The sequence below is a fragment of the Lotus japonicus genome, chromosome 2 (genome assembly GCF_012489685.1).
Source record: "Lotus japonicus ecotype B-129 chromosome 2, LjGifu_v1.2".
NCBI classification, from domain to species: Eukaryota; Viridiplantae; Streptophyta; class Magnoliopsida; order Fabales; family Fabaceae; genus Lotus; species Lotus japonicus.
Genome location: NC_080042.1, coordinates 33,046,472 through 33,067,844, shown reverse-complemented (window position 1 = coordinate 33,067,844; position 21,373 = coordinate 33,046,472).

Below are 21,373 nucleotides of genomic sequence, written 5' to 3'. Positions count from 1 at the left end.
TTTCTAGGTGACAATAGGAGACATTAACTCTTAGGTATGAATATCATGAGTTGGAAAAGAGGTCTAAACCGAGTGACTAGTCGGGATACTCACCTCTCTAGGATATGATTATCTAGTAGGAACTATTGGAATTTCTTGAGTGACAGTCAGAGATTCTATCCGCTAGGACATGAACTTCTTAGGTTAGGAACAGAGCTTGGGAATGTCTTATCGAGTAGGTATGTGCTATAATGCTCCTTTTATGATTACTAGGGCTTAAGGAATTAAGGCTAGGTTCTTAATTGGTAGATTTACTAAGCTAAGAAATTAGTGGGTGAATAGCTCTTATCGGCATCTTAAATGTTAATTTCATCTTATAAGAGTATATTGGTTGATAATAAGTAGTAAATCAAGTGAACTCATTTTCCAAATACACTTTCTTCTTTGTTTGCCTCCGTGAAACTTCTTTTATCGCTTTAAATATATTTTCTCTTTTATTTACATAAAATCACATTTTACTTGTTAAATCGATCATCCAACATCTAGCTAGTGAGATTAATACGTAGCAACACAATCCCTGTGGAGACGACAAAACCCGATACTATAATACGATTGTGTCTTGAAAGGGATTTGATAGTAGTTAGTGGACGAAAACCTCTTCATTAAATATCATTTCATCACCAGCAGTACAAGTCACCGTGGTGAGCCCACAGGGATCCCGAGATCAGAGAGTTCCGCAGACCCAGGAGTCTATGGGATCTCCTCCACCCCGGAGGAACTTGTCTGGCTTTCAGGTCACAGCCCGCAAGCGAGTGAGATCCCCTAGATTCTCCCGAGATGCCAGGATTTACCGTCGTAGGTTTCGGTGAGGTGAGGCGTCCGGAGTCAGAGAGTCATAGCAGGGTCCGACAGCAGAGCCAGGGTCAGTGCCAGTAGCCAGTGGGGGAGTCAATGAGGAGGATCCGGAGGAGGAAGATCCGAGGGGATGAAGCCATATGGTCCGAGTTTCTGATGATGTTGATGATCATCTATGTTTCCTTTCTGTATTTTGATTACCTGTACTAGACTATGTGTTTGAGGGCGATGTGTCCTCTTTATGTGTTGTCTTTCCATTTGTAGACTTATGTGGTGGATCCGCCCACCAACTATGCATGTTATGTATGATCTGTGTGGTTCATATCGTTATTCTCCGTAGTCTTAGGTTAGGAGGTCCATATGCCTAGGGATGTTAAGAGAAACGCTCGAGTACTCTTTATTCTTGCGATCCCGACCTAATGAGGAAACCCTAAGTAGAAGAAAAAAAAAGAGAAAAAAAAAATTCACTACTTCACATCGCGTGCTCACTCCTAAGTGATGGAGTTAGGGTGAACTCGTCACTTAAGGAAGAGGACACCACAGCTTGACACAGCTTGTTGTTATAATACAAAATTTGATATTTGTGGCCTTCCAATTGAACTTGTTCTCCTCGGTTACTCGAGAGATATGAACTATATATACTCTTGAGGAATGGCATGTGAGAGGGCTGATCACACCTCTTATGTCTATCGCATGGAAGAAAGGATATACTAATTTAATTATTTGGTTGTGCTGTCCAATAAGAATGAGGATAAGTTAACACATGGCAGTTCATTGCCATGCAATTTTTGACACGAATTCTGTTGGAAACTTAAGTCTTCCACAAGGTTGCCACGATTTCTTTGTCAGGAGATGGGAAACTTAAGTCTGCCACAAGATAAGAAGGAAACAAATTGATGAAAGGGAAGAATGAGAAAACTATAATGGATGAAGTGATTACTCATCCGTAGAAGAAGGAGAGATGGGCACGTGCATGAGAAAAAGAATTTAGAAGGTGTTATGATCTGATATTTTCTTTTCACTTGAGTATTAAATGGATTAAAGGATGTGGAACATGACATAGGTGCACATGAGTAAAGAGTGGGTACGTGGTTTTTAATAAAACAAGTAGATGTTTGAGTTTCTGCTTATAAAAGTAAGTGGGCACGGATTTATTTAAGTAGTGTAGGATTTAATTCATATAGTTGAGAGAAAAATATCAAAATGATATATTATCATATCTGTTGTTTCTTTGTTGTCATCAATTTTGTTAAAAACAACCTGATGTCCTAGCCGATGTTGTGACATCTGCCTTGATGAAGGCCAGGACATCCGCCCCTGCTGGCATGCAAGTGGGTCCCTTGTGGTTATGCGTTATGGTATGATCTGTGCTTACTTGAAGGTCAAGTAACTGTGTGTTGGGAGCCAGTTGCGGGTTGTTATTGTTGAAGCTAATCTGTGATTAAAAAGATTTGTTTCTATTTTTACTTGTTGATCACTCATATCAGATCTTGAAAGATTCTCTGCTGATATGAGTTGGATCAAAGTGTTCTTCAGCCCAAATAAACCCTTGCCGCCTCTGCTGAAGTATATATATTGACAAAGACCTGAAGCTTGAAGCTGATCGAGAGAATTACCTTGAAGATCAAGTGTTCTTAAGAGTGTAGGTTGTTCTTTGTCTTTGTGAGTTGTGAACTCGTCTTGCTCACTGATTCTATAAAGTGAGACTGAGTTCTGTGTTGTGTTTGAGTGTCAAACAAACTCTGTGTTATTGTTGTTCACCAATCACTGTGGCAGTGATTGAGGAAAAGTGAGAGGGGCTCTCATACTTAGGCTGTGGTTCTAAGTAGAATACCACTGGGTAGATTAGGTTAAGAACAATGAACTTGATGTGTTCATGTGGGTCTGTAATACCTAGTTCTTGAGATAGTGGAATTCCTTTTCATTGGGCGAAAGCTAACCAGACGTAGGTGTAGTTTCACCGAACTGGGTTAACAACTTCCTGTGTCTTGTTTCTTTTTAGTTGTTTGTTGTTTTGTGTTCAGGTCTTTCAGTTGTATGATGTTCTAATCTATTGTCCCAGCATCGTGCAGGACATTTGTTCTAAGGGATCTAGAATTTCAATTGGCATCAGAGCAGGCACCCCTGTTCTGTGTGGGTGAGCTCCAGGGAGATAGTTTCTTGATCTCATGGACAATAAGGAGGGAGGATCGATCAATAGGCCACCAATCCTGGATGGCTCCAATTATGATTACTGGAAGGTTCGAATGATAGCTTTTCTCAAGTCTATTGATATCAAAACTTGGAAGGCTGTTGTCAAAGGCTGGAAGCATCCTGTCAAAGCTCAAGCAGAAGGAAGTACATCTACTCCTGAAGAAAAACCTGAGGATGAATGGACAAGTGCTGAAGAAGAAGCTTCTCTGGCAAACTCAAAAGCAATGAATGCTATCTTCAATGCTGTGGACAAAAACATGTTTAGATTGATTAATACTTGCACTGTTGCCAAAGATGCTTGGGAGATTTTGAAAACAGCACATGAAGGTACAACCAGGGTGAGGATGTCTAGACTCCAGATGCTTACTACTCGTTTTGAGAACTTGACAATGACAGAAGATGAGACTATTTCTGAATATCACATGCGTGTGCGTGATCTGTCAAATGCTTCATTTGCTCTGGGAGAACCTATGTCAGATGAAAAGCTTGTGAGGAAAATCTTGAGGTCTGTAACCAGCAAGTTTGCAATGAAGGTCACTGCTATTGAAGAAGCTCAAGATATCAGCAGTTTGAAAGTGGATGAGCTGATTGGTTCTCTGCAGACTTATGAGTTAAAGTTGGGTGAAAAACCTGAAAAGAAGACCAAAAGCATTGCTTTTGTATCCAACACCACTGAAGGAGATGATGCTGATAGTGAAAGTGAGAATCTATCTGAAGCTCTGGCCCTTCTTGCTAGAAAATTCAACAGAGCTCTAAGGAAGATAGACAGAAGGACTAGGCCAAATGTCCAGGACATTAAGTCAGACAACTATAAAACCTACAATTCCCAGCGAAAGGTCAAAGAAGAGGACAAATCAGGCCAAGACAAGGGTGTTCAGTGTCATGAATGTGAGGGTTATGGTCTCATTAGATCTGAGTGTGCAACCTACTTGAAGAAACAGAAGAAAGGCATGGTAGTGACATGGTCAGATGAAGATACTGAGGATGAGGAAGAATTATCTGTCAACAAGGTTAATGCTTTCTCAGGGGCTGTCAATGACTCAGATTCCAGTGGTGATGAAATGACATTTGAGGATTTGGAAGAGACTTACAAACTCCTACATGTTAAATGGAAGGAAACTTGCAAACACCTGAAGGAGCAAGAAGATGAGATGAAACAAGTTAAGACTGAAAATGAAAACCTAAGGGAGACCATTGATAAACTGCAAGATGATTTGGATAAATGGAACTCAAAATTAAAGGATGTTGAAACTGTTGAAAAAGCCAAGCTTCTGTTAACCATAGCTGATCTTCAAGAGAAAGTAGCTACATTGACAGCCAAACTGGAAAATACCTACAAGTCAGTGCGTATGCTGAATAGTGGATCTAATATGCTTGAAGAGATTCTGGAAGAAACAAGCAAGCAAGGAAAGAGTGTTAAAGGCATTGGTTTCAGTTATCAGTCTGGGAGTAGAGGAAATCAGAAAGCATCAAGGAAGTTTGTAAGAGCTAAAGAAAACTCTGAGTTTAAAAACCCAGAGAACTATCAGATGTCAAGCCCGATGTCACAACATATGTCTCCACATCCTACTACTCAGAAGGCTACTGCTCAAATTCCATGGAGATGTCATTATTGTGGTAGGTTTGGTCACATTAAGCCCTACTGCTTCAAGCTATACGGATACCCTCAGATCCAGAAGGTTCTCAAGACATCTAAGAGAGCTTGGGTACCCAAAGGAGAAGTTTCATGTCTTATAGCACACACATCTTTTAGAGTCTCATCAAGTGAAGACTGGTATTTTGATAGTGGCTGCTCAAAACACATGACTGGGAATAAGGAGTATCTGGAAAATCTCAAGGAATACTCCAGTAAATCAGTCACCTTTGGAGATGGGGCTAAAGGAAAAATCAAAGGCATTGGGAAGTTGGTAAACACTGGATCTCCTAGTCTGAACAACGTTCTTCTTGTCAAGGGGTTGACAGCAAATCTAATAAGTATAAGTCAGTTGTGTGATCAAGATCTGGATGTGAAGTTTAGCAAGACTGAATGCATGGTTACCACTAGTGATCAAGAGATTGTGATGAGAGGTGTCAGGTCCAAAGACAATTGCTACATGTGGATTCCACAAAAGAAAGCCCAAGTGTCTAGATGTTTGATATCAAAAGTGGATGAGTTGAATCTATGGCACCAACGTTTAGGTCACATCAATCTCAAGAGTATGCAGAAAGTTATCTCTAAAGATGCTGTACGAGGGCTACCAAAACTGAAAATAGATGAAGAAAAGATATGTGGAGAATGCAAGATTGGAAAGCTGACCAAAACATCTCATGCAAAGCTTCAGCATCCAACTACAACAAAAGTCCTTGAACTTCTTCACATGGAATTGATGGGACCCATGCAGGTAGAAAGTCTAGGAGGTAAGAAATATGTTTATGTCTGTGTTGATGATTATTCCAGGTTCACATGGATTGACTTCATGAAGGAAAAATCAGAAACCTTTGACATATTCAGAAGGCTATGTCTGAAACTTCAAACTGAGAAGAATTGCTCTATAGTAAGAATCAGAAGTGATCATGGAAGAGAGTTTGAGAACTCCAAATTCTCTGACTTCTGTGATTCAGTAGGAATAAGCCATGAATTCTCAGCTCCAATTACACCTCAGCAGAATGGAATTGTTGAAAGGAAAAACAGGACTCTTCAAGAATCCACCAGGGTTATGCTTCATGCAAGGAAGATTTCCAACAAGTTCTGGGCAGAAGCCATGAACACAGCCTGTTACATTCACAATAGAGTAACCATTAGAGCTGGAACCACAGTCACTCTATATGAACTCTGGAAAGGAAGGAAGCCAACTGTGAAACACTTTCATATCTTTGGGAGTAAATGTTATATTCTGGCTGATCGTGAACAAAGAAGAAAGCTAGATCCTAAGAGTGATGAAGGAATTTTCATGGGATACTCTACAAACAGCAAAGCTTACAGAGTGTACAATTCCCGAACAAAGGTAATGATGGAATCTGTAAATGTCTCTATTGATGATCAACCAAATGAAAGAGAAGACACTGATGCAACTGAAGATGATGATGGTCCACATGTCACAGCCGATGTCCCAGCTATTGACCTCGACATTGAATCCGAAACCAGTTCTGATGAGCAAGATCACCAGATGACCCCTGCAAATAAAGCTCCATCGATCAGAATTCAAAAGAATCATCCTCAAGAGAATATTATTGGTGACCTCAAAGAAGGAGTTACTACCAGGGCTAGAAGCTACATTGCTCATGAATGTTTTATATCCAAGGTAGAACCCAAGAATGTCAAGGAGGCTCTGACAGATGAATACTGGATAAATGCTATGCAAGAAGAACTTGATCAATTCAGAAGAAATGAAGTATGGGATCTCATTCCTAGGCCTGAGGGAGTAAACATCATAGGAACCAAGTGGATTTTCAAGAACAAGTCAGATGAGAATGGTGTAGTAACTAGAAACAAAGCAAGACTGGTGGCTCAAGGATATACTCAGATTGAAGGAGTAGACTTTGATGAAACCTTTGCTCCAGTGGCTAGGTTGGAATCCATAAGACTTTTGCTTGGTGTTGCTTGTCTTTTGAAGTTCAGATTATTCCAAATGGATGTTAAAAGTCCCTTTCTAAATGGTTATCTGAATGAGGAAGTTTATGTTGAACAGCCAAAGGGATTCACAGATCCACATCATCCTGAACATGTCTACAAACTCAAGAAAGCCCTGTATGGATTAAAACAGGCTCCTAGAGCTTGGTATGAACGCCTTACAGAGTTTCTGGTGAGCAATGGTTATTGCAAGGGAGGTATAGACAAGACATTATTTGTGAAAAATGTAAGAGGAAAACTCATGATTGCACAGATATATGTTGATGATATTGTGTTTGGTGGGATGTCGAACACGATGGTGGAACATTTTGTCCAACAAATGAAGTCAGAGTTTGAGATGAGCTTAGTTGGTGAATTGAACTACTTTCTGGGACTTCAGATCAAACAAATGGAAGACTCAATGTTTATTTCCCAGAGTAAGTATGCTAGGGGCATCGTCAAGAAATTTGGACTTGAAAAATCTGGACATAAAAGGACTCCTGCTGCTACACATATCAAGCTGTCTAAAGACAATCAGGGAGAGGATGTTGATCAAAGCTTATATAGAAGCATGATTGGAAGCTTGTTGTACCTCACTGCTAGCAGACCTGACATTACCTTTGCTGTTGGTGCTTGTGCAAGATATCAAGCTGCTCCAAAGACCAGTCATCTCTTACAAGTGAAAAGAATCATTAAGTACATAAATGGTACTTGTGACTATGGGATTCTTTATACAAATGATACTAATTCTTCTCTTGTAGGGTATTGTGATGCAGATTGGGCAGGGAGTGCTGATGATAGAAAGAGTACATCTGGAGGGTGTTTCTTCTTTGGAAACAACTTAATTTCTTGGTTTAGCAAGAAGCAAAACTGCGTGTCTTTATCCACAGCTGAAGCTGAATATATAGCTGCTGGAAGCAGTTGTACTCAGCTTATTTGGATGAAGCAGATGCTCAAGGAATACGAAGTTGAGCAAGATGTCATGACATTGTACTGTGACAATTTGAGTGCTATCAATATTGCCAAGAACCGTGTACAACATAGCAGAACCAAACACATAGATATCAGACATCATTTCATCAGGGAATTAGTGGAGGATAAAATTGTTACTTTGGAACATGTCCCCACAGAGAGACAATTGGCTGACATCTTTACCAAACCCTTAGATGCTGCTACATTTGACAAATTAAGAGGAAATCTTGGGATTTGCCTCTTCGAAGAAGCATAGCAATTAAAGCCCCTTTTCTGTCTAACGGCAAGTTTCCTCGTAACTACCATTAACTGCCGTTGTGACATCATTGCTTCCTTCTCACTCAACTGCTATATAATCATCACCAATGACTTCATCACATTCTCACCACAAGTTGCCAATCTTGCTCTAACAATTTCTGATTCTCATCACTTGCATTTCTCTCAATTTCTTGTTTTTGTTCGTTTGCTTTACCAGTTCATCATGTCTTCAAGCAAGAAAGAGTCTGTGAAAGGAAAGATAGAGAGAACTGCTGGTGGTGCTAGGGTTATGGGTTTGCACACAAGTTCTTCCTCTCAATCTAAGAAGAACTCAAGAACTCCTTCCAAGAAGCACTACAAGTCTCGTGCAACCCCAATGCAAAACCCAGAAGCCCCTGTGCCTGAGGAAGTCTCCAATACTTCTGTCTCTGCAAATGTTGAAGACGATGTCGCGACATTGTCTGATAAGTCTGCCAAGGAAGTTTCACTCTCAAAGGATTCTTCCTCTTCGTCCAAGAGTTCTGATTCCAAGACTGCAAACTCAATGGATGTCTTGTCAGAGGAATCGATGAAGACCCCTCCCATTGTTCATGATGTCTCTGATGATGAAGATTCAGAGGATGTGCCTCTGGCGAGTGTTGCTGCCAGAATGCTTAAGCGAAGAAGAGCATCTGTTGAAGAAATCCCTGTTGTCAAGAAGAAGAAAACCAAGATCCCTACTGGATCTTCAAAATCAAGGGCAACCGATGCGTCACGGAAAGGCAAGCAGAAAGCTGTGGAATCATCAGGGAAGAAAGCCAAGAAGACTACTGGGAAAAAGCATAAAGGTTCCAGAATCGATTTGGAGACTGAATCAGATGTTGAAGGCGATGTCCTGGACATCACTGCCTCTGAGAAGAAACTGTTCTCTGGTAAGCGTATTCCCTCAGATATTCCTAATGTTCCTCTAGATAATGTGTCTATTCATGCTCCAGAAAATGCCTTCAAATGGAAATATGTCTATCAAAGACGTGTTGCTAAAGAAAGGGAGATTGATTCTGATGTGTTAGCCTGCAAAGAGATCATTGCCTTGATAGCCAAAGCAGGGTTGAGGCAGACTGTGATGAACATAGGAAAATGTTATGACAAGCTTGTGAAGGAATTTATTGTCAATCTCTCTGATGATGTTAATAATTCTGCCAGTCCTGAATTCAGGAAAGTATTTGTCAGGGGTAAGTGTGTGAATTTCTCTCCTGCTATCATCAACCAAACCCTTGGAAGAAGTGTGGTTGAATTTGATGAAGAAGAACTTTCTCTGGATACGGTTGCTGAGGAATTGACTGCTGGAAGAGTAAAGAAGTGGCCTGCTAAGAAGCTTCTGTCAACTGGGGTTCTGAGTGTGAAGTATGCTATTTTGAATAGGATTGGAGTGGTGAATTGGGTTCCCTCTAACCATACTTCTGCTGTTTCTGCTATGCTTGCCAAGCTTCTCTATCGCATTGGGACTGAAATTGCTTATGACTTTGGCAACTTTGTGTTTTCCCAAACTTTGAAGCATGCAGATACATGTGCAGTGAAACTCCCCATCTCTTTTCCTTCTTTACTGACTGCTATCATTCTGAAACAAAATCCTAATATCCTCACTGTTGATGATGTTCCTGTGCCCAAAGGCCCTCCCATCACCTTGGACCAACGGTTGTTCCTGGACCCTCATGTCCTGGACATTGATCTGCCATCCAGTAGGACATCTGTTCCTGCCTCTATGTCTGCCTCAGGCACTCACAGTGTCATTGCTGAACTTGAGGCCATTTCCAAGGAACTTCAAGAGACGATCAGGATTGCTGCTGCTAGGAAGATTAAGGTGGATGCTCTCATTCAAACTCTCAAGGGGGAAGCTGGTCAAGAGGGTGAGCATGCAGCTGATGCTGAGAGGGAAGGATCTGCAGAAAATGATGAGGAACACTCCTCTTCTTCTGGTGATTAGTGCATCTCCTAGTTGATTTTTAGTTGGCCTTGGGTTCAATTCTTTCCATCTTTGCCAAATTTGTGCTAAAAAGGGGGAGTAGTAGTAGAGTAGTAGTTTGTTGTGGTTTGTTTTTTTTTGAAGACTTGGTATTCTGGTTATGTTATGTAATAAGTATGCAGCTTTGTCAAGACAAGACCAGTTCAGGAGATATTTTATATTCAAGTGTTCAAGTGCTACAAGCTAGCTTCTGTTCAAGTAGTACCAAGTGTGCTTGCTTAGTTTGTACTGTGTTGCATATGGGTTCTATATACTTTATGCAGTGTTTATTTGGATGCATCTTTTGAGGGGGAGTTCCTCCATGTTTTGGCTGTTGTGGATGCATTGGTTTGAGGGGGAGTATTTCTGCTGCTGACTCTGATGATTTTGATATTTTTTCCCTCTCTGGTAGTGAAGTTGTTTTTAGTCAAAATTTGACAAAGGGGGAGATTGTTGTTTCTTTGTTGTCATCAATTTTGTTAAAAACAACCTGATGTCCTAGCCGATGTTGTGACATCTGCCTTGATGAAGGCCAGGACATCCGCCCCTGCTGGCATGCAAGTGGGTCCCTTGTGGTTATGCGTTATGGTATGATCTGTGCTTACTTGAAGGTCAAGTAACTGTGTGTTGGGAGCCAGTTGCGGGTTGTTATTGTTGAAGCTAATCTGTGATTAAAAAGATTTGTTTCTATTTTTACTTGTTGATCACTCATATCAGATCTTGAAAGATTCTCTGCTGATATGAGTTGGATCAAAGTGTTCTTCAGCCCAAATAAACCCTTGCCGCCTCTGCTGAAGTATATATATTGACAAAGACCTGAAGCTTGAAGCTGATCGAGAGAATTACCTTGAAGATCAAGTGTTCTTAAGAGTGTAGGTTGTTCTTTGTCTTTGTGAGTTGTGAACTCGTCTTGCTCACTGATTCTATAAAGTGAGACTGAGTTCTGTGTTGTGTTTGAGTGTCAAACAAACTCTGTGTTATTGTTGTTCACCAATCACTGTGGCAGTGATTGAGGAAAAGTGAGAGGGGCTCTCATACTTAGGCTGTGGTTCTAAGTAGAATACCACTGGGTAGATTAGGTTAAGAACAATGAACTTGATGTGTTCATGTGGGTCTGTAATACCTAGTTCTTGAGATAGTGGAATTCCTTTTCATTGGGCGAAAACTAACCAGACGTAGGTGTAGTTTCACCGAACTGGGTTAACAACTTCCTGTGTCTTGTTTCTTTTTAGTTGTTTGTTGTTTTGTGTTCAGGTCTTTCAGTTGTATGATGTTCTAATCTATTGTCCCAGCATCGTGCAGGACATTTGTTCTAAGGGATCTAGAATTTCAATATCAAATATTATAAGGAGCTCTAGGAAATAATAGAATATGAATTAAGATCACTTTGAGTAAGTTTAAGTGATCAAAGAACAAAATATTAAATCTCATATACACGTATATATTTTCTTAGTTCATTCTCTAGTCCCTTTCTTTTATACTCGTAGTTATTCTTTTCTTTTATATCCTAGTCACTTACGTGACTATCATTTTTGTTTTCTAATTCTTTTCTTCTTCTTTTTATTTTTTTAGGAAGAAAATAGTAATAATATTGATAATATAATTATTTATATAAACACACAAGGTACAAACAACACATCAACTTAAGCTTAATAGCGCTTATCGCCGTTAAGCCGATAAATAAATAATTAATTAAACGCTTAATCTACTTGGGTCTTACACTCTTCACCTGACTCCTCACAAGTCTCATTATCTGGATATTCTCCAGTTAACTCCAAAGACTTTGTGTTCTCAAACCCTGAGACTCAAACCATTCCAGATCAGACCACTTCTGATCAAGTCACCCAGAATCTGCCTCCAACTTTTGAAGCAGAAACTTTTGGCCAAGCTGTTTCTTAGGCAACCAGTTCTAACCATGTTGCAGCCACTCAACCTTATTCCTCAAGTAATTGCGGTAAAACATAACCCTGTCCTATCCACTAGGAAGCAGTAAGATGGAAACCAGTAAACGGCCGAAGCCTCTCAGAAAAAGGAGACACACGCCTCATATTAGTTTCACACGGGCGAAGCCTCAAAACATTTTCTCCAGTCAAAGCGATAAAGAAACATAAATAAGCAAGTCGAAATTATTGACGCCTAAAGCATTAGCTAGCAGTGTAAGTTGCCCTTACCTCTAGTTCCTCCAGAATCACAGTGTAAGTCACACTCACAAGCTTGCTCAGTCAAGTCCAAGGTTTCCACAAACGAACCTTAGAGCAAACAAAGAAAAAATCAATCAAAATAAGTCGGTACAATCGAAACAATACTAACTAACGTTAGACAAAGCTCAAGAAGCTTCAGAGTACAACATTTAGGCACGAATGGAAGGGCTATCCTCGAATGGATGAGTTTTGACTCGATTCAAGTGTTGTACAACACTTTATTCGCTAAAACGTCCATAACTCGAGCTACAGAACTCAGAATGACACGAAACCAAAGCCAAAATTTCGACAACGGAGAGAGCTACGCTATAACTCAGGTCATACAGACTCAAAAATTATTTTTGGACACGGTACCACACCAAACATGTAAGACCCAAGTTTTTAAATTTAGAATAAGGGAATAAAATTCCTATTAACGATTAGGTTTGATGTATCGTGAAGGAAAACCTGAACAAGTATTTATCGAATGGAATAAATTTATGAAGGGGAAAGTTCAAGAAAAGTCTAAGGATTGTATCAAAGTCGATAAGAGTTATAGCACGATTAGTATACGCTTAAACCTAGGGCAAGAGCGCTAGTAAATAGCTAATTTGCACTTAAAGACACGATGGAAACTAATTCCAAAAATCTTCAGAGAAATGTTAGAACTTCTCTTAATCCTTCCATGAAAAGCGTTTCGATGAAAAACACTAGAATGCACGAACGCCCGATTCTAATCTTCGGAGGTTTGCCGAAACTAAAACCCTGTTAGTTCAAGAAACCTAAAATAAACGGTCGATGAAGACTTTTTCTATTCGGCGCTTCAAATGAAGATTCCACACGCGTACACCCATTTCTCTTGATGTTTCCAATCTTTCTTCAGAAGGAAGTTTTCTCTTCCGACATCCACTGCAAAAAGTAGTTTTTCGGGTAAAATAAATTTACACCGACTTTGGATTGTTTACCTTAATTCCAAGAAACCTCTTTTCAGCTTTGGAATTCTGTCGCCAAAACCTATCTTAGAATTCACGGAGAATGGCACAGGAAAAATCGAAATCGCGAAATTTTCATTTTCCTGCATTTTCCATCCCCTATAAATAGGAGAAAAAAATCAAAACCTTCACCATTTCCATCACCCAAACCTGCGAGCTTCAAGGAGGAGGAGGAAGAGAAGATTTTCTTCATTTCTTGCTTGATCGTTGCTCTGACAATTGCTACTTGAAGGTATCGAGGTATAGATGCTAATCCTTACTTCTGATCGTCAATTCCGTCGTTTTTCACTATGTCTTTCTGTACTCTAAGTTTTGAGCTTTTTGTAAAACTGTCCAAATAACTTCATCTTTCTATCTAAACCTCTTCCCTACATGCCCAAGAGCATGTTTAGCGGATTACATTTCGCCGATTCTCGCCGAATTGCCGCCGAGTTTCAATTCTGCTTCAAATACCCATTTTTTGAGAAAGTTTCATCCTTTATACTGAAAACTCTCGACTTAGCTTAGCGCTAGTAGGATTAGTTGTCATAAACGTCGTTGGTGACATCCCCATCCAATTTGTTTTTTGAATTTCCAATTTTGAAATTCTGAGCTAAAAATATTGACAAAAATACCCCTGCGACAGTTTTCGATCCGATAATTTATCCGAGTTTAGATTCGCCTTAGTAACGACTAATGATAGCCTAGGAACCAAGTTTGATCGAAGAAAAATCGGCGCACACAATTAAAGTGTGTGGCCGTGAGCTCTCTAGGGGGGGGGGGAGAGAATTCCTTTTTCGAAAACTTGTCCGATCGCGTTAGATTATCGTACTTCGGAGTATATGCTACTTCGTGTAACCTTAGTGAGTATTGATTGCTGAGTTTCTGACTGATTATGATGGAATTATGTGGTTTTTGCTCCAAGGTTCATTTGAGGAGTTTCAAGAAAAGGAAGGCGTAGAGTGTGAAGGAACGCTTGAGGATAACGCTGGAGGAGCTACAGGTGAGGGCTACTCACTGAATACTAGTTAATGCTTTAGGTGTCGACGAATTCGACTTGATTTATTATTTATGCACTTGTTTGTGTTTGACTGGGAAATGATTTCTGAGGCTTTGGCTGACAATGATGATTATTCATCTCTTGACTGTTTTTGAGATTGATTCATATGCTATGTGCTAAGTGGTTAATCTAGGATGTGTGATATATGTTCTATATGCTAAGTGCTACATGGTTAATCTAGGATGTGTTGATATATGTGCCATGACTGTTGGATTGTGCTAATTTGACTATGCAATTACACATATATCTGTTGTGCTTCAGAGTGAGGATAACGGGCATGTTATGCCAATTTTATTATGAGATTTGGGAGAGTTTGACGGGACGAACGGAGATTCGGGCCTTGTTATTGTTTTAGTGGATAGAGACATTCTCTGGGAGTTATTTGAGATTATGGGATCTTTGAAACTCATAAAATTTGCGATAAAACTAAATGGAAACTATTTTACAAGGAAAATTCATAAGACATTAAACAACCTCTAAACCTTTAAATAATGATAACAATCTCGGATGAAAACTTAGGATTTGAATATTAGTTTTGGAAAATGAGAAGTGTCGTTGAATCCAAGTTTTGGGAAAACTATATGTTTCTGAGTATGTTGATACTCCTTCGCTCTTTGTGCAGTTTATTTAGCCATCCAAATGATGAGCCGAGAAGCTTCACTGAGGCGTGAGACCTCGTGAAAGCATGGAATTTCACTGAAGCGTGAGACTTCGTGAATGTGTGAGATTTCACTGAAGCGTGAGACTTCGTGAAAGCGTAGATGACTCGAGAAGTTATCATGAGTGATTGCACTCTTTTGTCGCAGAATCGACATTTACCTTAGGGTATTCTTTTTAGAGACAATAAGTTAGCTAGAACACGTGGCGACGTGTCGAGTGAGGTCGGAGACGTTGTTTGGCTAATCACTTTGCATTCATGCACACATTTTGAGGTTAATACACGGCGGAATACCGGACCTCGGTGGATTCCAAAATGGTCATAAGACTCGGATTTCCACATAAGAGCACTGCGGTGATTCTTCGTAGCAGACAGAAATGGCAGACCTTCGGGTTCACAGCTGATCTGACTACCCTTTGTTTGGTATTAGAGACACGCGAGCAGAAATGGTCCCACCGTGGCTGGTGTTAGGGCTGACTCGTTGATGCCCATCCCTCCGGAATGCATCTTGTCAACCGTCATCTCATTCATGCAACATGCATACTGACTTAGTTGTTGAGTGTGATTGATACTTGTTAATCTTATTTGATGCATGTTAATTGTTATTGTTGTCGTTTATATTTATTGTGAAATATACAACTCTATGATGCTATCTCTAACTTATAAGCCTAAGTAGCTACCCCTTAAACTATATCTATTGGAGTTATTACTTACATAATTCTTTGGAGTTGACCCTCGCGTCTTCTGTGTGTGCTTTGGCGGACTACGCCCTTTGTCATATGTCCATGGCGGACTGGTTCACGATGGTTCACCCTTCGGGGGGGACTAGGTTTGAGATGCTGGATCAGGATGACCCCGGCTCATGGGTGGTCGACCCCGCTGGCCACCGAGCGACTTACTCGGGGAGGATTATGGAGGACCGTGTCGACCACCACCGTCATCTTCGGATGATGAGGACCCCTCAGAGGAGGAGCTTGTGGGAGGGACTTCTGCGGAGTCTAGCTCACCCACTGTTGCTGTCATTGATGACTTTGGCTCGGGCCCTAAGCCCATGAGGCCAACACAGGAGCGCATCGCGGTAGCGAGAGGAGGGAGGATGGTGTACATTGACTTAGTCAATCTGGATTCCGATTCGGACGATGATCACGCTAGCATGTAGTTTTGAGTGCTGGTGTGAACTCCTATAGATAGGATTAGTGTAGGAGTAGAGTCATAGCTCTGACCGTCATGTTTCATTTGGGGACAGGGTAGTTTCCTGACCGATATCTTTTTGTGTGGTTTCTCTACGGAAATCACAGAGAGTTGGTTGGACTAGGGGGTCTTGTTTTAGGCCGTTTGGGCTGACTTATTCTCATTTTTGAGGGATTGTGTTGCGGACACTTGACCTTTCCTTTTGGATTGTACATATTGCCTACGGGCGTTACTTTCTGTTACTTTCCGTCACTGGAGGATACTCGTGACGTGGTTCGCTACTTACAGCGAGGGCTGTAACTATATATTGTACACTAGTCATGTTATCTTTTGTTGTAGAGTTTTATTTCATTAAGTCTTTAGTTTTATTATTTAAACAAATCGAAAAAAAATATTCACGTTTTTGTCGCTTTAATTTCTTTTGGTTACTAAAGTGACGTCACCGAAAAAAAATATGCCACGATTTTGGTCCCTCACCTAATTTAATTACATGAATGGTCCCCGATGTTGTAGGTCGTGTGCAACGTTAGTCCTACCGTTTATTTCTTAATGGAGGAGACTTACGTGGACGTCTAGTTGGAGAGAAAAAGGAGGTATGAGAAGAGAGAGAAGCACGTGAGTATCACGTGAACTCACGTGAACCTTATATGAACCCATTATACCCAAATCTAAAACCCTAGGGATCTAAATCGTGTTACCTTCTTCGTTCTAGGAAGGTCAGGGGTTTGGGTATAATGGGTTCAAATAAGGGTCACGTGATACTCACGTGCTTCCCTCTCTCCTCATACCTCATTTCTCTCTCCAATTGGACGTCCACGTAAGCCTCCTCCATTAAGAAATAAATGGTAGGACTAACGTTGCACACGGCCTACAACGTCGGGGACCATCCATGTAATTAAATTAGGTGGGGGATCAAAATCGTGGTATTGGTAAACGTCGGGGACCAAAGTTGCAATTAAGCCTTTCTCTTTTTTGCCCAAGCAGAACAAAAGAAAAACATCTTTTTCACAGAGTGGCCCAAATCGAAATTATTTATTTTGCCACAGAGCATGGGCACTAGCCAGTGCCCTTAGAATCGTTTATGCTCGGAATCGAGGATTTACGATTTTTATTGAAGGTATTGGGGATGCCATGACTTATCTGCATTTGAGAAATGAGGCGTCGCGTTTTGGCAAAGTCTGGGGTGTTTTCTTGCAGAAACACCGTAGATCAAATAGGCATGCAAGGTTTGGTTTTGCAAGGTTTGTGTATGAGCAAGATGCAGCGTTGGCGGCGCAAGCTTTGAATGGTTTAACAATATTCCAGTCGCTGTTATAAGTGAATTGGGCTCGGTTTGAACATGGTTTGTCACGGAGGGTGGATCATCGAAAGCTGGTTGATCGGAAAGCTAATCCAGTCAGGAGCGTGTGGTAGGTTTGGAGAGCCAAGGAGGATCAAAGTGTCAAGGGACTAGTTGTGTACAGGACGACAGAGGAGGACAATCTTTAGTTAGGTTGTTTAGCAGTCGCTACCCTTCATGAGGTTTATACGTTGGAGGTGTTGCAATATTTTCAAAATGGGAGTAAGCTTGGCTTCATTACGGTAAGGTCGTTTGGGGCTCGCGCGGTGCTGCTGGAATTCCAGTCAAGGGAAGAGATGGTAAGCATTTTGCAGGATGGGGGTGATTTCTTACGCCAACGATTTGCTACCGTCGAACCTTGTGTGGAATTTTCTAAGGCAATGAGTCACTTGTTGTGGGTTCGCGTTTATCATGTTCCCATCGTGGCCTGGAGCTATAAATTTCTGGATAGTGTGTTGTCTCCGCTAGGGCGTTTGATTTGTCGTGATGATGCGACACTGAATAGCCTGACGTTTGATGTGGCTCGTGTCTTGCTTGAAGTCCCTACGCGATGGAAGGCAGGTCGGGACTTATGGGTTCAGGTTGATGACTCTCTCTTCAAGTTGATGTTGATCCCTGAATATGGCAGCGGAGGTTTCGGTGGGGATATGGTCAAGTGAATAGTGGCGCCGGTGGTGGATAGCGATGATTCAACTTCTTGTAGTTCTGAATGTGATGATCAAATTTCAATAGACGCTGCGAAGGAGGAATCAGTATCAGAGTAGCAAGCCATGGTGGGGGTGGCTACCAGCGTCGGGAGTCTGTCGGTGATGGCTGAGATGCAACCGATACAACATGATTTATAATTCGAATCTTCTCAGGATCAGTTACAACATCAGGTGGAGGATTTGATGGAAGGAGGAAATTGTGGACCTTGCTATTTTAAAAAAATTGGATTTTCATAGGGTCAAATGCTATGTAGGGTGTCAAATGGGAAATTTAGATGTTGTGTTCAGGGGAGTTTTTGGCTGGGCAAAGTTTCACAACTCTGTTTGTTTAAACCAGGTGGCAAGCACAACTATTTCTATTGTTCTGACAGAGTATAATGAATCAGCATTTGGGAAGAGATTGGTTTTGTCTTGGCGTCCAACAGAGAGTTTTCAGGTTGAACCGTTTTGTGTCTCGGTGGATATATCATCTTCGCAAGTTCAGTTTGATGAGGAGCCAGTGGTCGTTTCTGATTTTGGTGCGTCGTAGATTGAAGTGGAAGACGTTGAATGCTTTGATCTTTTTCCTCTTGCAGCATCTAAGAACCAGCGTAAAATCAAAGAGGTGGTGGGGACTGTGAAGAGGCAGCGTGGAAGGCCTAGGAAATTGTTTAAGAAGCCTCTGGTGGATCCGGTTGCGGGAGAGCCAAGGTGCCTAGTACTTGGTGCAGGTTGATGTTAATAGCTCAGATGGTATTCTGACTCGTGCTCGTTGTGCTTTCATTAGGAGCCAGCAAGCGGGTATGCTATTTGATTGTCCCGAGGAAATTGCGATTCAAGGGTTGGTGGGGGTGCTTACTTCCGGTAGGTCGTCTTAGCATGGCAAAGAATTGGGTTTCCAGGAATGTTCGGAGTTTGGGATAGTCTACTAAGAGGTGTGCGGTGAATTTTCTATATAATTTTTGCACTTAATTTTCTATATAATTTTTTTTAACCCGTTGTAATTTTAAATTATACTAGTAGACTAAATTTTGCATCTATTTGCACCAAAGACCCACTTATTTGAACAAAGGCAGCGTACAATAGCTTCTTGGTCTCAAAGCTTGAATATGCAGCATGCTGAATCTTCTTCTGTTGGCTCAGCGGGGGGACTGATGTGTTTGTGGCGGGAGAGTTATCTGCAGGTCTTGTCAGTGGCAGTTGAAACATGGTTTATTCTTATGACTGTGAAACTTCCTAATCTTCATAATACAGTATTGGTAGGAAATGTCTATGGCCCTCATTCCGAGGCGGAACGCAGATAATGTTTTGAGGCTCTTATGCAACGTGTTATGCGCCATGGTGGTTTGGTGTGTCTTGGAGGTGATTTTAATGCAGTTCTACTTGGATCTGAACGGTCTTGTTTTAGATGCGGGAGATTTATCCTTCCAACAGTTTGTGCAGGATAGTAACTTACTGGATTTGCCTCTGACCAATGGAGAGTATACTTGGTTCTCAAGCCACAATGAGGGGCTGTGGTCTCGCCTGGATCATTGGCTGTTGTCTGCAGAGGTTATGAGAAACGTTGTGGGGCTGCTGCATATTTTTCCAGCTGTTGTTTTGCTGAGATATCGAAATTTGCTAATTCATGTTAGGAGCTTGCTGTTTTTATTGTTGATGTATGCTGGTGCTGATGTTAATTCTGTCGCTTGTAACACCCCGATTTCGGTGGCGTCACTTTAGTAACCAAAAATCAAATAAAGCGGAAAAGCAGGTATTTTTTTTCGTTTTCTTTTTAAATAAAAAGACTTGTTGAAATAAAGGCTCAACCCAATCGCGATTAACAGCGACTAATATACGATATAAGTACAGCCCTCGCTGCAACTAAAAACATCGTCACGAGTGTCCTCAAGTGACGGAAACTGATTTTTGCAAAACATCAAGTATAGGATCTGTTTTGAAGCTATCATCCTTTTCACCTCTCTCTTTTTGATCAAACAAATTTCTTTTCTCTCAAGTATTTCACTCTTTTCTTTTTGCTCTCTCTCAAGTGTTTCACTCTTTTCTTTTTGCTTTCTCTCAAGTGTCTCACTCTTTTCTTTTCTCTCTTGTTCAATCTTTTCTCTCATTTTCTTTTGATCCTCACGCACCTCCCTAGGGCTCAAAGGTTTGAGCGTAATTTTCTGGCCATGATGTTGGAATGAGATCTTGTTGGGGCTGCCATTATGATCAGAGTTGGTGTCATATTGCCATGGTCTTCCCAACAGTATGTGACTAGCCTCCATGGGAACAACATCACAAAGAACCTTATCCCTGTATTTGCCAATGGAAAAGTCAACTTCAACTTGCTTACTTACTTGTATTTCTCCATAGTGGCTGAGCCATTGAAGTTTGTATGGCCAAGGATGTGGTTTTGTGACCAGGTTCAGCTTCTCCACCATTCTTTCACTAGCCACATTAGTACAGCTCCCGCCATCAACAATCATCAAGCAAATCTGCCCATTGACAGAACATCTTGTGTGAAAGATATTCTCTCTTTGGCTTTCTTTCTTTGGCTTTTGTTGGCTACCAAGCATTCTCCGGTTCATCAACAGTTCACCATTCATGGCTGCCTCCTCTTCTTCTTCACTTTGTTCTCCTTCGGACTCACTGGTGTAGTCTCCATCATCCTTAAGAATCATGGTCTTTTTGGAGGCACATTCATAAGCATAATGTCCCATACCTTGGCATTTGAAGCACTTGACCTCTTTGCTCTTTTTGGATGGTTGTTCAAGAGGTTTTGAAGAAGCTGAAGCTTGTGGTTTGGTGGCTGGTTTGCTAAGGGTGCTCGGCCCTTCATCTTTCATTCTGTCTCTCCAAGATGAATTGGAATTGGTAGAACTCTTCCTTGCAAGCCCTTTCCTTTTGAGTTGTTGCTCAACTTTAGTGGCCTTGTGCAGCAATTCTTCCATGTCTACATATTCCTGAAGTTCTACAATATCTCTAACATCATTAGATAAACCATTAATAAATCGAATCATGGTTACCTCTTCATCCTCCTCAAGATTGGCTTGCAACATAAGCACCTCAAGTTCTTTGTAATACTCCTCAACACTCTTGCTGCCTTGGGTAAGTTTTTGAAGTTTAAATTTTACATCCCTAGCATGGCTTGAAGGGACATATCTTTTCCTCATGATTCGTTTCATTTCAGCCCATGTTTCCACCGCTGGCTCCTCATTTCTCAATCTCTCTTTTGCAAACTTATTCCACCAAACAAGAGCATAGTCTGAAAAGTGAGCAGCTGCAAGTTTCACCTTTTGGTCCTCCTCATAGTTGTTGCAAGCAAAGACATGCTCTATTTTGAGTTCCCACTCCAAGTATGCCTCTGGATCACTCTTTCCCTTAAAAGGAGGAATTTGGAATTTGACTCCCTCAATCCGAGCAGGTCTAGGATTTTCACGAATTCGTCGTGGCCTCCCGCCTTCACTGTCACTATTGTTCCG